The sequence below is a fragment of the Pristiophorus japonicus genome, chromosome 12, assembly GCF_044704955.1.
Source record: "Pristiophorus japonicus isolate sPriJap1 chromosome 12, sPriJap1.hap1, whole genome shotgun sequence".
Lineage (NCBI taxonomy): Eukaryota > Metazoa > Chordata > Chondrichthyes > Pristiophoridae > Pristiophorus > Pristiophorus japonicus.
In genome coordinates, this window is record NC_091988.1 from 34,814,707 (window position 1) to 34,829,610 (window position 14,904).

General features: G+C 43.7%; 1 protein-coding gene across 1 annotated transcript in view; it reads right to left on the reverse strand.

Moving 5' to 3' along the window:
* The window catches only part of cacna2d3a (calcium channel, voltage-dependent, alpha 2/delta subunit 3a), a 1,147,786-nt gene that overhangs the window by 507,899 nt on the left and 624,983 nt on the right, over positions 1 to 14,904 (reverse strand). The gene's annotated exons all lie outside the window — the stretch shown is intronic.

The following is a 14,904-nucleotide window of genomic DNA, read 5'->3' on the forward strand; positions in this document are numbered from 1 at the left end:
TATATTACCCCCAACTCCGTGAACTTTTATCTTGTGCAGTAACATTTTATGCGGCACCTTGTCAAATGCCTTCTGGAAGTTCAAATACACCATATCCACTGGTTCCCCTTTATCCACCCTTTTCGTTACATCCTCAAAGAATTCCAGCAAATTTGTCAAATATGATTTCCCCTTCATAAATCCATGCTGACTCTGCCTGACCGAATGTTGTTTTTCCAAATGTCCTGCTACTGCTTCTTTAATAATGGACTCCAACATTTTCCCAACCACAGATGGTAGACTAACTGGTCTATAGTTTCCTGCTTTTTGTCTGCCTCCTTTTTTAAATAGGGGTGTTACTTTTGCAATTTTCCAATCTGCTCATCAACTTACTGCTGGTACCCTGCCCATCTGATTTTCAGGAGGATCTTGATTTTGGCTAGAACTCCCATTGGAACAGACTGATATCTGTATTTTTATTAATATATGTAAATCATAGTGAAATTATGCAGTTAAGACCCAAATGCTATTTTTGTTTCTACTTGGGGAACCTACTGCCAGTTCTTGAAACCGCCCACAAACCATGGGTCGTACACATTGGAAGGCAGCCATTTCCAGTGGAATTTAAAGGGATCCTTAGCTGCAGTAAGGAAATGCTTGAAACAAGTCTGGAACTCATTCTTACTGCAGTCGCTTGTGTGGTTTGAGCCTTAAAGCCTTACAATAATTGATCTCTTTGCCATTGTAGACACTGCAAAAACTTTCCCTGCACTATAAACTCCCTTTGACTCACAATGCTTCCATTCCTCCCAATTAAGGTGCTGCTTCAGGCTGTCTGGCTGAGTTTCCCATCCTTCCAATCGCGAGCTGCCTATAAGGCGCATAATTAGGGCTGGCAGCTTGTTGATTCAAAGTTAATGAGGCCCAACCGTGAAAACTGATTGACTTCATTGGGCAGGCAGAGCAGACAACCCGATATCTACTGGAAACAAAAATCCCCCACCCCCACCCCCCCCCATGTTGCCCAGCAACCAGAAAGTAAAATAATTGTCTGAAAAGAAATGGCTGGCGAGTTGGTTTTCAGGGAACCAGAGATAATGTGGCCCACTTCCAGAATGGACAGTGACCATAAGAACATAAGAATTAGGAGCAGTAGTAGGCCATTCGGACCCTCGAGCCTGCTCCGCCATTCAATGAGATCATGGCTGATCTTAAACACTTAAAGTTCAGGAAAACGGTACTGTAAACTTATTATTGTAAAATAGAAATTGCAGAATAAGTTCAAATGAAGTACATTATTTAGAAATAATGCAAAAAGTAGTGAAATTAATACAATAGATGATAGAGAGAATAAAGAGAAGACAGAGAATAGAAGTAAAGTGCTTTAAAGCAAGGAGCTATATTACAGTAATAAAGATGTTCCTGATAGCTGAGTATCTATTACTGTTATTTAGAGCTACTTTCAATGTCTATTTCAACTAGCTGGCCCAGATGCCTATCTCCTTTTTCTCTCTGATGCAGTCTCTGATCATTCTCTTCCTTTATTGTTCTCCCTCTTTCTCTCTTTAATTGGTCTTGGTTGCTTCTGACTGCTGTTTTTCAGGATGTGAATGGATCATTTGTTTCCTGATGTCTGAACTGATCAATCTCTCCTTTTATCTTTGTTTTATGGTATCTTTTTTTCTTGCTCACATATTAGTTCACCAGATAGGGTCATTTTTCTAAGCCACACTGCAGCGTAGGACTTCAGTAGTCAACAACTATGCCCCATTTCTCTTTGCTGGATAGAAATCCTACAGCTCTTCTGCCACAACTTAAGACTGGAAACCACCAAGAACATGCAGGTTTACAGGTCCTGTCCAATGCTATATCACAAGACTTTATTCATTTAATTTAATGCAATCTGGGACCTCAGGTAAGTACTGCAGGATAGTTTTGGGACTGTTTTAATATCTCATTTCTTCAGTCCTCCTTCCCTGAAGGCATTGACACATGTTGAATACAATTCCCTGAGCATTGAGAATCCTCAAGTATTCCATCCAAATGGCCAGTTTTCTTGTGTGAACCTATAAAGTGAGTGTTGGCAGACTTCAATATGAAGGGCACCATAACCAAGCTATTTGTGGATGTGCACTCTTCCCAACAAGAGTCATTAGGATAGCTCACAATAGGAACCCAGCTAATAATTCTCTTACTTAGCCCAGGGATGTTAGTAGCAATCTCTATGCTACCCTAACTGCTCAGCTAACACAGCGAAAACTAGGATTGTACAGGTCCCTCCTGCTCCAGAACTGGTCTCACAACACCAAGTGTGGAGCAGTGCGGATAAGTTACAGATGATTATTTGTTTATTTGTTAGTGATTTTGCTGGTTAGTGTAAGTACTTAGCTTATTGATTAGTGTTTTAATGTTAGTTAAAGAGTTAAATAGATTTAAAGGTAAAAAAAAAATGTTTGAAATAACGGTCAGCTAACATAGCAGAACAGCTGGGTCCATCACATGCACATCCTGTGCCATGTGGGAATTCCAGAATACTTTGTATGTCCTGAAAACCACATATGCAAGAGATGCTGCCAATTGCACATGCTCAGTTATCAGCTGTTAGTTGGTAACACTCTTGCCTCTGAGTCAGAAGGTTGTGGATTCAAGTCCCACTCCAGAGACTTGAGCACATAAATCTAGACCGACAATTTGGCCGGAATTTTGCTGGCATCATTGGCGGGTCAGCTGTCAAATTTGAAATGATTGACAGCGGGTCGGGAGCAGCGGGGGAGACAATTTAGGTGATTAAGACCTTGTTAAGAGGCTATTAAACACAATTTTGAGGTCAACTTACCATTTTTCCAGGTTTTCTATGAGGTTGTCGCTGCTTGGGGATCACGTCAGGTAAGAACATCGGGAATTGTGTCAACATGAATTCATTTCTTTACCTGACAGCTGCAAGTGTGCTATAAAAGGATGAGTTTGAGGGGTGGCTAGTTACATGGGGATGTGACAATGTAAATCGAGAGGGATGGGTGGAGGTGCAAGGTAAGTTGATGTGAGTAAGGATTTGCAAGAGTAGGGAAGGGAAGGCGGGGTGATGGGGATGTAATAAGTGGCACAGCAGGATGAGGTTGAGTGTGGCTTTGCAGTAATGTTTTGTGATCTACTGAGATCATTGAAAGATTTGCACCACTGCAGCCTGGTCCTCCCGATGACATCCCTGCTTGTGCCTTCCTGTGCAAATCAACAGCACTATGGGAGAATTGGCTGCACAGGGGAGCATAAGAAAGTGTAGAAATGCAGTTGTTATAAGGGATTCGATAGTCACGGGGTTAAACAATCGTGTCTGCAACTGCAGACGTGAATCCCGAATGGTATATTGCTTCCCTGGTGCCAGGGTAAAGGATATCACTGAACAGGTGCAGGACATTCTGCAGGGGGAACAGCCAGAAGTCACGGTCCATGTTGGAACCAATGACATAGGTACAAAAAGAATTGAGGTGTTACAGGCAGAGTTTCAGGAGCTGTGAAAAAAATTAAAGGGGAGGAATTGGGCTCCTTTGCACCTCCTGGTAGTGCCTCTGGGGGCGATAATGGGGCGCAAATGGGTTTGCGACTGGGCACAGCGAGATCAGCAACTCCTGCTAAATTCGGCGGGAGTTTTGTGGTGGTGGTACGGCGCTGAGCCCCAATTCCCTTCTCCCGGAGATCGTGACATGCGCATTGCCCTGGTACCGCCCTGGACCATCAAGAGGCTTCCCCACCCCCACCCTCTCCCCCACTGTCCAGGAGGACCAGCATGAAGACTCTTCAGAGGAGCCTCCTGTCTCTGAGGGCACAGCATCACCTCAGACAACGCAGCCCAGCCAGCGCAGAGACGCCCACCTCGGTGGGATTGTCATCTGGTGTCTCACAGATCTCAAGTGAGCAAGAGCAGATGGTGGAGTGACAGCAGTGGAAACACCTCGTCAGAGGGCGCAGGAGTCTCCTAGCTCTGCTCAGCTGCATGCAGACGCTGAGCCTCGAGGGCCATCCAGACAGAGGGCGATCCTGGAGCTGCAGGAACAAGTGCAGGAGGCTTGGACTGGTTTTGTGACCGTGGTGACTGCGAGTGTGCAGAGAATTGAGCAGTCCTTCTCCAACATGAGCACCACTATGGCGCAGTCACTGGCAACTATAGCTTCCTCCATGGATAGGATGGCCACCTGCATGGAGGAAACATTGCACCAGTCTCATGGTTTCACTTCAAAATAGATAGTCATCTATGGAGGATAGATCGGTATCTATGGAGAAGAGAAACCAGAAGCTCATAGATATCCTTTGTGAGGGATGTAGGAGGGATGTCAATATAGATGTGGGCCCTCATGGCACCACTGAAGTGCAGCAAGGTGCTCTCCAGCAAATTGCTAGCAGGAAAGTGTGGGTGGCCTATGAGAGGGATGATGGTGGGAGGGGGGGTAGTAGGTTAAGGAATTATCGACAGATTATATGTAAAACTATGATAGGAAAATTAACTTTAGATTTTGAAGGAATACATAAAACAGTTTTTGTGTTTAATTCTTAAAGAATGGAGCAGGCTGAGAAGCTCATAAAGTCAAACCTGCAGAAACAAACACATTCCGAGAGGCAGAGATAACAGATTCAAGAAGCCAAAAGGTTGCCATGCTAAAGATGAAAGGATAGAGACCACACAGCAGGCAGTCTGATAAGGGTTAACAAATGTTTCTGTGCTGTGACAACTGAAATTCCCATCTTTCATGTTAACAAATGTTTCTGTGCTTTGTGAACTAAATGTTTTCTATGCCGAAACAAATTTGTCTCTGCCTTACATCTGTGTTGTTTGTGGCAGTTAAATCACTGTCACTTCAAAAGATCCGTTATAGACCGGCCCACTAAAATCTGTATAAAGATGAGTGAGATTTTTGGATTTTTGAAGATTCTGTCTTGGGCAACTAAGAACAGATCTTCCCCTGCATATGCCGGAATAAATCGTTTCGAACCTATCTCTTTGAGTCTGTCATTCATCAAGAGCGTTGATCCATTATCTCAGTGAATCTGCTAGGGAGAAAGGGAGATTTCTCTTCAACATTTGGCGTCATCTCGGCGGGATCCTACGGCACCCGAGTGCGGCCAGCAAAGGCAAACCAAAAGGGGTGAGTATTTTAAGTTACCACTCAATAGTTAGGGTTCATCCCAATGCTGGTCACCCAGTAAGACCGAGGTATCCGAACAAATTTGAGACAGACCCAGGAGAAGGTGCGATCGGGGTCGGAAAGTACTTGTAAAGCTGCGTAGTTATAGAGTGAATCAGAGAGACAGATCTATTAAAGAGCAGAAAAGCAAGTCGCGCAGAACCACCCAGAAGCAGTGGTAGGGAGAAACCCGCTAGGCTTACGATGTAATAGGGGTGGCTGAAACAACCATGGATTGAGGACCCAGGGGGTGGGGGGGGAGGGGGGGTCGATTACTAAGTTCTTAGCTGAGAGGGAAAAAAAAGAGAAAGATGTGAAAGTGTGTGTGTGTTTGTTTGGAAGTTTTCCTGACTGAAATGTTTGGGGTGGAGTTAATGAATTTTTTATTTGTCTGAAAGCCTGTCTTTTAAAAAGAAAGCAGAATCTGTAAAAGTATGAATAAATGTTCATTGTGTACTTAGAATTGGACTAGATTATAAGTTAAAAACGCAGGTGCGGATTTATCAATTTGAATTGTAACAAAGTACTGTCTTTTCAATTTGGTTATTGCAAGCAAATCAATTTTAAAATATTGGACATTATTAATTTAAGTTTCTTAATTGGAAGTGAATGTTTTCCCATGTGCCAGAAGGAAAATAAATGGTGGGAGTCGGAAAAGAAACAAAAGGAGGAGGAAGTCCTCATTTTAGTCACTTGCGCGTATTATGAATTAAGTAGACGGACTAGACTATTGACTAGGGTAGCCACGGAGAAAAGAAGTCACAGGTAGTCTGCGCAGGAGTCTCAGGGAGACCATCGAATTCTCACGGGCAGCCAGGGCAGCCAGAGGAAGTACAGTCTTGGATAGGCTGGAGTAAACCCGGTTGACTGGGGTAGTCATGGAGAGAAGCCAAAAGGTAGTCGTGGGTAGTCTGCGAACAGGGGTCTCAAGGGTGATATCAAGGGTGATCTCAAATGCGACAAGGGGACCAGGAGAGAAAGAGTCTCTGACAGACCGGAGTAGTCTCGGGTCAAATAGGGTAGCCAAAGAGAGATGCCTGAGTAACAGGAACTGCAGGTCACTGCAAGGTGGTCTCAGGGGAGACCAAGGTAGTCAGGGAGAATTTCTCAGCCAGAGGAAATGGACTCACCGCAGCAAAACGTGGTAGAGCCCATGGCTAAGAGCAGTCGTAGAAAGTCCATGGAGGCTAAGATAGCTGCATATATATGCAACAAATTGGACATTTCAAAGCCGTGGACACTGCACTCTGGGGATCCGCAGGAACAAGCGGCAGAGTGGACAGTCAGTAGCAACCACAAAGGGTCAAAAGAGAAGGCGATTTTCGGCTCAAACGCAGGCGCAACTGTTAAGAGAAAGGGAAAGAAAGCTGGAGGAGGAGAATAAAAGGTTAAAAGATGAGGTAGCCAGCTTTGAGAAAGAAAGGCAGGACACATGAAAAGGAACAACTGTCAGCAGCCTCCATTAATTAGCGACGGGGGAGGGTAGGACATCCGAAGTCTGTTATAACTGCAACAGGCTCCGACAAACGTGGTGTGAAAGTAGAGAGAAAGGGGCTCTTTGAAATACAAAAAATAAGGGTCAAAGTTAGTTGCTATGGTGACCATTTTTAAAAAAGCAGGGAGGAATTTTTTAAAAAGAGATGTTTGGTGGGAATCCAAACCATGAATTGTAGGCATATAGCAGAGGAAAGTGCTAAAAGCTACAGGAAGCAACAGATTATGGTGCAGGTTATAAAACAATATTAAATGGTATGACACTGAAAAGTGTAGAGGAACAAAGGACTTTGGACTGCAGGTTCACAGGTCACTGAAAGTAGCATGCCAGATAGATAAGGTGATTAAGAAGGTATAGGGAATACTTGTATTTATTAGTTAAGCCATGGAATACAGGAGCAGGGACATCATGCTTTAACTGTAGAGAACTCTAGTTAGGTCACAACTGGTGTGCGATTCTGTTTATCACAAGGCAGGAAAGATTTGATTGCACTGGAAAGGGTGGGGAGGAGACTTACTAGAGTGTAGCCTGGACTGGAGAATTTTGGCTGTGGCTCCTCCCCTTTTTCCAAGTGGCATTGGATAGTTTAAGATCGGAGTTATTGAGGTTAATTAACCTATTACAAACCAAACTTTTAAAATTCTGGTTGGTGTAGTTGTGTGGAGAGCCTTTAGTTCCGGACATAAGGCATTTCACATCAATAAAAACAGAGACTTTACAAAAGTAAGATTTTTAACTGGAAGGTTTAAACTGAAAAAGGCTATAGGCTGAAATCGACATTGGTGTCTATGTTTGTCAGCTTTTGAAACAAAGGAAATTAACTCTTTCACAGGCAGCTGCAAACTCTGTTTTAACTTGGTAATAGCTTTTGATTATCGGAAATGTTCTTAATTTGAAGAGAATCACCAGAGATTCTGTTTCTTTTGCTTTAACTAGGTGACTATCAGGAAGCCCATAAAGGTACGAATGGGACACCAGTGAAGGCCCACAGGACCATGGGAAAACCTACAGATAGATTTTACTGGATCCCTCCCAAATTCGAGGGGAAAACCATATTGTCTAGTGGTAATTGATCAATTTATATGATGGGTAGAAGCGTTTGACACAAGAGATTGCACCACTATCACCATAGCAAGAATATTTGCAGAAGAAATAATTCCTTGCTGGGGTGTTCCCCTCCAGTTAGACTCAGATCAGGGGGCACACTTCACCGGGAAGGTAATCCAACATACATGCGCCTTGCTAGGGATTAAGCAACGATTCCACATCTCACATCACCCGCAAAGCTCAGGGATGGTGGAAAGAATGTACTGAACTCTTAAATTGCCCTTAGCTAAAGCTATAGAGGAGACCGGGAAGGGATGGGCAGATTTGCTCCCCGGTATTCTAATGAGACTTAGGTCCACCTCAAATAGAACGACAGGACTGACTCCCTTCGAATTGATGATGGGTAGAGTTAGGAGACTACCGAAGGGAATAATGACAGGAGGGGAGGATGTAGGATCAGCAAGGGATACAGGTTTATTAAACAATTATGCGAGCAATTGCATACCTTAAAGCAAGAAGCGCAGGATAAACAAATAATTAAGACTATCACACAGGATGCAGATAAGCAACAGGGAAACACCTCTGGGGTGGGTGAGACGGTGATGGTTAAGGTAACCCCTGAAAAATCAGGATGTGCATCAAAGTGGCAGGGCCAATATGAGGTGCTTATGACCAGTGACACCTGCACATGTGTAGACATGAGAGGAAAGGGAAGATAAAAGCATTGGACACAGCTAAAACTGTACAAATAATTAACCGGTGACGACTGGATTATCTTTTCTGACAAATGAGTGGCGATCCTGCTATCATTCCATATGACGAAATTGAGGAGTACTATATAAGACACCAAGGCTGGGAAAATGAACTCATTGACGGAACTATATGGTCAATAATGGGGACTATAACGGTAGCTGTAATAATTGTGCTGTTTTGGAAGGTCTGGATAGAAAGTCGGCAGTGGAGAGGCATCAATCACTGGCAGGAGTTAGAGATGGTGTGAGTATAAAATGCAGTTAATGATAACATTGGTGATCGGGATCCTCCGGGGGAGCATGGGTACCAGTTTGGAGATAATACTCTACCCCCGATGTTGGGAGCTGTATCAATGATACTATCATAACTGTGCCAGCTGATACAGGACTTCGGCTGACATGTGAAGGCTCAATAACCCTATATTCAAGGAAAGATAGGTCCCACGGCCTCTTCCTCCACACCAATGGGGAATCCATTGTGGTGAGGTGGAGCAAGGATGGCAGCCAAGTGACCCACAGCACAATGGGTAGTAGTCACCCGCAGACAGCACAGACTCGTCAGGACTGGGTGAAATGTGAACCTAAGACCGCACTGGGACGGCGTAAAAGCAATTCAGCTTCAGGCTCCTCATCCTATGTTAGCCCACAAGGGAAGTACACATTGATGCTGGCACAAGGGGCGAATGAGCCATGGGAAACTATATACTATGATAATACGCCCATTGACACATATAATAGCCAAACAAAACGGCAAGAGACGACCGTAAGAAAACTGTACCATGAGACATAGAGGTGTTGGGATAGAATGGCGGAAAAATAGTAAGAAAACGGAATGTGTAATATGCTCAGGGACATCTGTTCCAGTTATAATGGCATATGATACCAAACAGCAGCAAGGAACAAGCCACGGAGAATGTGACCCGGGAACACCAAAACGAGAAACATCTGATTGCCTTGACAATGCAAATCTCCCGATTAAGACAACGACTAAATTTAAAATTAGTGTTGATAAAACATGAAGAGATATTATATGATAATGTACACCATGAGTTGGTACCCATTGTGTTGAATTTGACTAATCTGGAACTCCCTGAATAGCATTCTAAAAGAACGCAGCAGTTGTACCGAAGATTGGTACAACAAATCCTCAAAGTAAGAATGATGTCTGCAGTACAATCGGGACCTGGGTAGTAGAACAGACAAGGGAATATTTGGCACAGATCCACTGAGGGGTGGTTCCCCTGTGGAACAGCAATGATCAATTGGTCAATTTGACCATGTATTCGAAGGAAATACAAGGATGCTAACTCAGGGGAATGATACATGTATATCCCACACAAGTGGAATGTAATAATGATACAGGGAGACTAATAGGATTGGTACTGGCCATTCCAGTAATTATGGAAGGAGATAACCCAAAGGAAGTGTATGATGTACAAAACATAGGGATTATTAGAGAAGGTGTGTATATAGCATCGAAACATAGAAACAAAGAAACTTACAGCACAGAAGAGGGCCATTTCGGCCCATTGTGTCTGCGCCGGCCGACAAAGAGCCGCACAGCCCTTGGTCAGCAACTCTAAAGATTACATATAAACCTATGACCAATGATGGAAAGGCAAAGAGCACCCAGCCCAACCAGTCCATCTCGCACAACTGCGACACTCCTTATACTGAAACATTCTACACTCCACCCCCACCAGAGCCTTGTGATCTCCTGGGAGAGGCAAAAACCAGATAAAAACCCAGGCCAATTTAAGAAGAAAAAATCTGGGAAAATTCCTCTCCGACCCATCCAGACAATTGAAGGAGATCACGCTGGCCGTATTCTATTCCCTGCGGTACTTACCGTTATATCTGCGCCGTCCAACAAAAGGTCATTCCAATTACCAGTTCTAGGTCGGTAACCCTGCAGGTTACTGCACTTTAAGTGCCCATCCAATCATCTCTTAAAAGTGGTGAGGGTTTCTGCATCCACCACTTTTCCAGGCAGCGAGTTCCAGATCCCCACAACCCTCTGCATAAAGAAGCCCCCTCCCCCTCAAATCCCCTCTAAACCTTCCACCAACCACCTTAAAACTATGCCCCCTCGTAATAAACCACTCCACCAATGGAAATAGACCCTTACTATCCACTATGTCCAGGCCCCTCAATATTTTGTACACCTCAATGAGGTCTCCTCTCAACCTCCTCTGTTCCAATGAGAACCAACCCAGCCTATCCAATCTGTCCTCATGGCTAAGATTCTCCATTCCAGGCAGCGTCCTGGGAAATCTCCTCTGCACCCTCTCTAGTGCAATCACATCCTTCCTATAATACGACGATCAAAACTGCACGCAATACTCCAGCTGTGGCCGAATCAAAGTATTATACAATTTAAGCATAACCTCCCTGCTCTTATATTCTATGCCTCGGCCAATAAAGGCAAGCATTCCGTATGCCTTCTTAACCACCTTATCCATCTGGCCTGCTACTTTCAGGGATCTGTGGACAAGCACTCCAAGGTCCCTTTGTTCATCTACACTATAAAGTGGCCTACCGTTTAATGTGTGTACCCTTTCCTTATTAGCCCTCCCAAAGTGCATCACCTCACACTTCTCTGAATTACGAGATGTTATCACGAGATGTTACCATATGCTGTAATGTACAGAGGCAGCTTGATAGGAACAAAATTGGAAGAATGTGTTACTCATCAGGGCACCACAATATGCCCTCATAAAATTAGTTATGGTCCTGAGGCGGCTTGCGGATTTAATATTACTAGTACGCGGGTAAATTGCACCATGGAAACCATGGGCGCACAATGGAGAATACTGTGCAATGGCTAATCAGAAATCATTTAAGTACAATCAGCAGGAATGCCAGATCCTCAATACTACATTCTGCTTTGTTCCGGAAATACGTATGAGAATCGGAAAGGAGGAAGTAGTAGGTATCCATCGACGAGAGTCAACATCGATACAGGTATCAGGAGAATAAAGGAGGAGCTCGCCAAGTACATGAACATGTTTGGGTATGAGGTGCCCCCGTTACCAGAACACCTCGTCAAACTGCGATAAACAGTCGCAAAGAGTCAGAGGGTCTACTATACTCTCAGGCAGAACAATCAGGACATTCAGAAGGATATCGAGGACATTAAGGTCACCACATGGTGGGATGACCTATGGAACTGGGGACTGAATATTCAAAGCCATCCTTGGATAAAGATAATATCCCATGTACTTATCGTAATTAAGTTTCTGATTGTCCTATATTTGTTGTGTTTGCAATGTGCTTCAGCAAGAAAATGGAAGGCCTGGCGATTAGTAAGGGCAATTAAAGCTAGGTCAACCTTGGGGCAGGAAAATCTTTATGAGCAGAGGACGGACAAGGGGCGTACTGTTTGAGGTTTGGAGAGACATTTGATGGTACTCCAGGCTACATAGCCACGAGTCAAGGAAAACCGGATGGTGATCTTCAACAAATCTCAATGGTATGGCCTACTTGTGTATAGCCAAGAGCCATAAGGGTGGATTGTAGTAGGTTAAGGAATTATTGACAGATTATACGTAAAACTAAGATAGGAAAATGAACTTTAGATTTTGAAGGAATACATAGAACAGTTGTGTGTTTAACCTTTAAAGAATGGTGGAGCAGGTAGAAACAAACACATTCCAAGAGGCAGAGATAACACTTTCAAAGAAGCCAAAAGGTTTGCCATGCTAAAGATAAAAGGATAAAGGCCACATAGCAGGCAGTCTGATAAGGGTTAACAAATTATGCTGTGCTGTGATCGAACTGAAATTCCCGTCTTTCATGTTAACAAATGTTTCTGCACTTTGTGAACTAAATGTTTCCTATGCCGAGACAAATTTGTCTCTGTCTTACATCTGCATTATTTGTGGCAGTTAAATCATTGTCACTTCAAAAGGTCCGTTATAGACCGTCCCACTAAAATTTGTATAAAGGCCAGTGAGACTTTTGGATTTTTGAAGATTCTGTCTTGGGCAACTAAGAACAGACCTTCCCCTGCATATGCCGGAATAAATTGTTTCAAACCTATCTCTTTGAGTCTGTCATTCATCAAGAGCGTCGATCCATAATCTCAGTGGATCCGCTAGGGTGAAAGGGAGATTTCATCTCAACAAGGGGACATGGAAGTGGGGGCACCTCCCCAAGTGCTCAGACTTGCACCCCATGCCAACCCCTCAATCAGAGCCACAGATGCCTCCCCTGACAGCGGTGGCCGAGTCTGTCTCTGCACAGTTGCTGAAGGAGCAGACTTTGGCGGGACTCTCATAGGCGTCAAGACCCAGAGGATGACCGTCAAAGGCATCTAAGTAGGCGAAGCAGGGTGGTGAGAAGATTGCCTCTACCTCTGCTGAAGCCACAGGGATAGTATTGTAATATATAGTTCCCCCTAATGGAATAATGCCCCACCTAGTGGACTACTGTGATAATGCAACTGCTGCTGTAAATACAATAAAAATCACATGATGTATTGAAGCCATCTTATAAAGTCTGTGTGTTTGTGATGTCGTAAGATGATGTGGGATAGGATAATTACATGTCCTAGCTGAAATTTGTATTGGTAGATGATTCCTGCCAAATAACAGAGACTTTGAGAGGTTCTTTGTTTTGCAGCACAGCTAAAAATCCAAAGTAATCTACAAGCACACTTGGCTGAAGTGAAGAGACCAGATGGGCAAGCCGAAGCCAATAATAGAGCGCTTGGGTGAGTTCCGTCATGACCAAGAGACTTTCGGAGCGTATGTGAAGTGGCTAGAAATACTTTTCACAGCGAATAGTATCGTCGAAGTCGCTGATGACAAAAACCGTAACCGGGTGGTGTTATAAAGAAAAAGGGCTATTTTCCTGACTGAAGCATGCCCCGAGGTGTATGAAACCCTGAAAAATGTGTTTGTTCCCGTCAAACCGAAGGACATACCACTGACCGAGATAACAGCACTACAGTCCTGAGCCCCTGGAAATTGCTGAATGTTATTGTTTTGGAATACAAAATCAATTAACTGCCGAGAGTATCAGTGAGAACACTGTAGTATTAAAAAAACTATCCATTCACAGAAACTTTCAGGACCATGCATTGCGTGACCAATTTGTTTGTGGGATCTAAAATGAAGCAATCAGAAGAAAGTTGTTGACAACCCCTAACTTGACTTTTGATTTAGCTTCTTAGACAGCTACGTCGATGGATATGGCTGACCAATACTCCCGAGAATTTCGTGCCATTTCCAGTCATCAGACAACTGAAATGAATCGCCTGCAGGTTAAACGTAAAAGGCAGTTGGCCCCCAGGGCCTCAGCAACTGGCCAAGGTAACAGTGCATTGAAGTCATACTATCAGTGTCCGGAACAACATATTGCTCAAAGTTGTCCATTTGTGAAGGCAGAGAGTTTCTTCTGCAAGAAAACTGGGCATCTTGCAAAGGCATGCCAACTAAAGAGTAAACTAATGATCAATACTATAAGTAAAAGTCACCAGAGACTACATAGCATTGAAGAGAAGCAAGAGGACAAGGAGATTCTGGAGATGCACGTCATCCAGAGCACAAGAGTGTCTAACAGCAATTCGCAAAGTATTGTCATCGAAGTAGACGTTGCAGGAACCAAGATACCCATGGAACTCGACACTGGTGCATCCGTGAGTGTAGTACCGAAATCGCTATATCTCGACAGGTTGAGTGATTTTCCACTGGAGAAGTCGAAGATAGAGCTCGAGGCTACTCGGGAGAGCAAATCCCTGAGGTAAGATGTATCACCGGACCGGTGAAATACAAAGAAAAGTTTCAGAACTTGCCTCTCTTAGTAGTGGCAGGAGACAAGCCTGCCATAATTGGTAGAAATTGATTGGGATCACTGAAGCTGGATTAGAATGAGATTGTTCATGTTGAAACAAGATTTGCATTGCAGGATGATGTCATCAAACAGTATCCAAACATGTTCCACGAAACAGGCAGTCCATCCAAGGTTTTGAGGCGAGTGTCAAAGATTGCAGAAGGACGCTCGACCAGTTTAGTGCAAGCCACTTCCCATACCATACGCACTCAAGGAGAAAGTTGAGCAAGAACTCAAAAGACTAGAAACTGAGAACATTATCTCTAAGATAGATCTAAGTAATTGGGCTACACTCATTGTTGTTGTACCTAAGTCAGATGGTAAGGTAAGATTGTGTGGTGATTATAAAGTAACCATAAACCAGGTTCTAGAGGGTAATCTACCCAATGTAGAAGATTTGTTCATAACACTGACAGGTAGGCAGATCTTATCAAAGTTAGATCTCACAAATGCCTACTTACAACTTGAACAAGATGAGGAATCCAAGTCATGCTTGATGGTGAATAGTCATCTAGGTCTATATCAATTTAATAGGCTACCATTTGGGATGTCTTCCATCTCCGCTATATTCCAAGGGGTGATGAACCAGATTTTGCAAGGGATTGAAGGGGTAGTATGT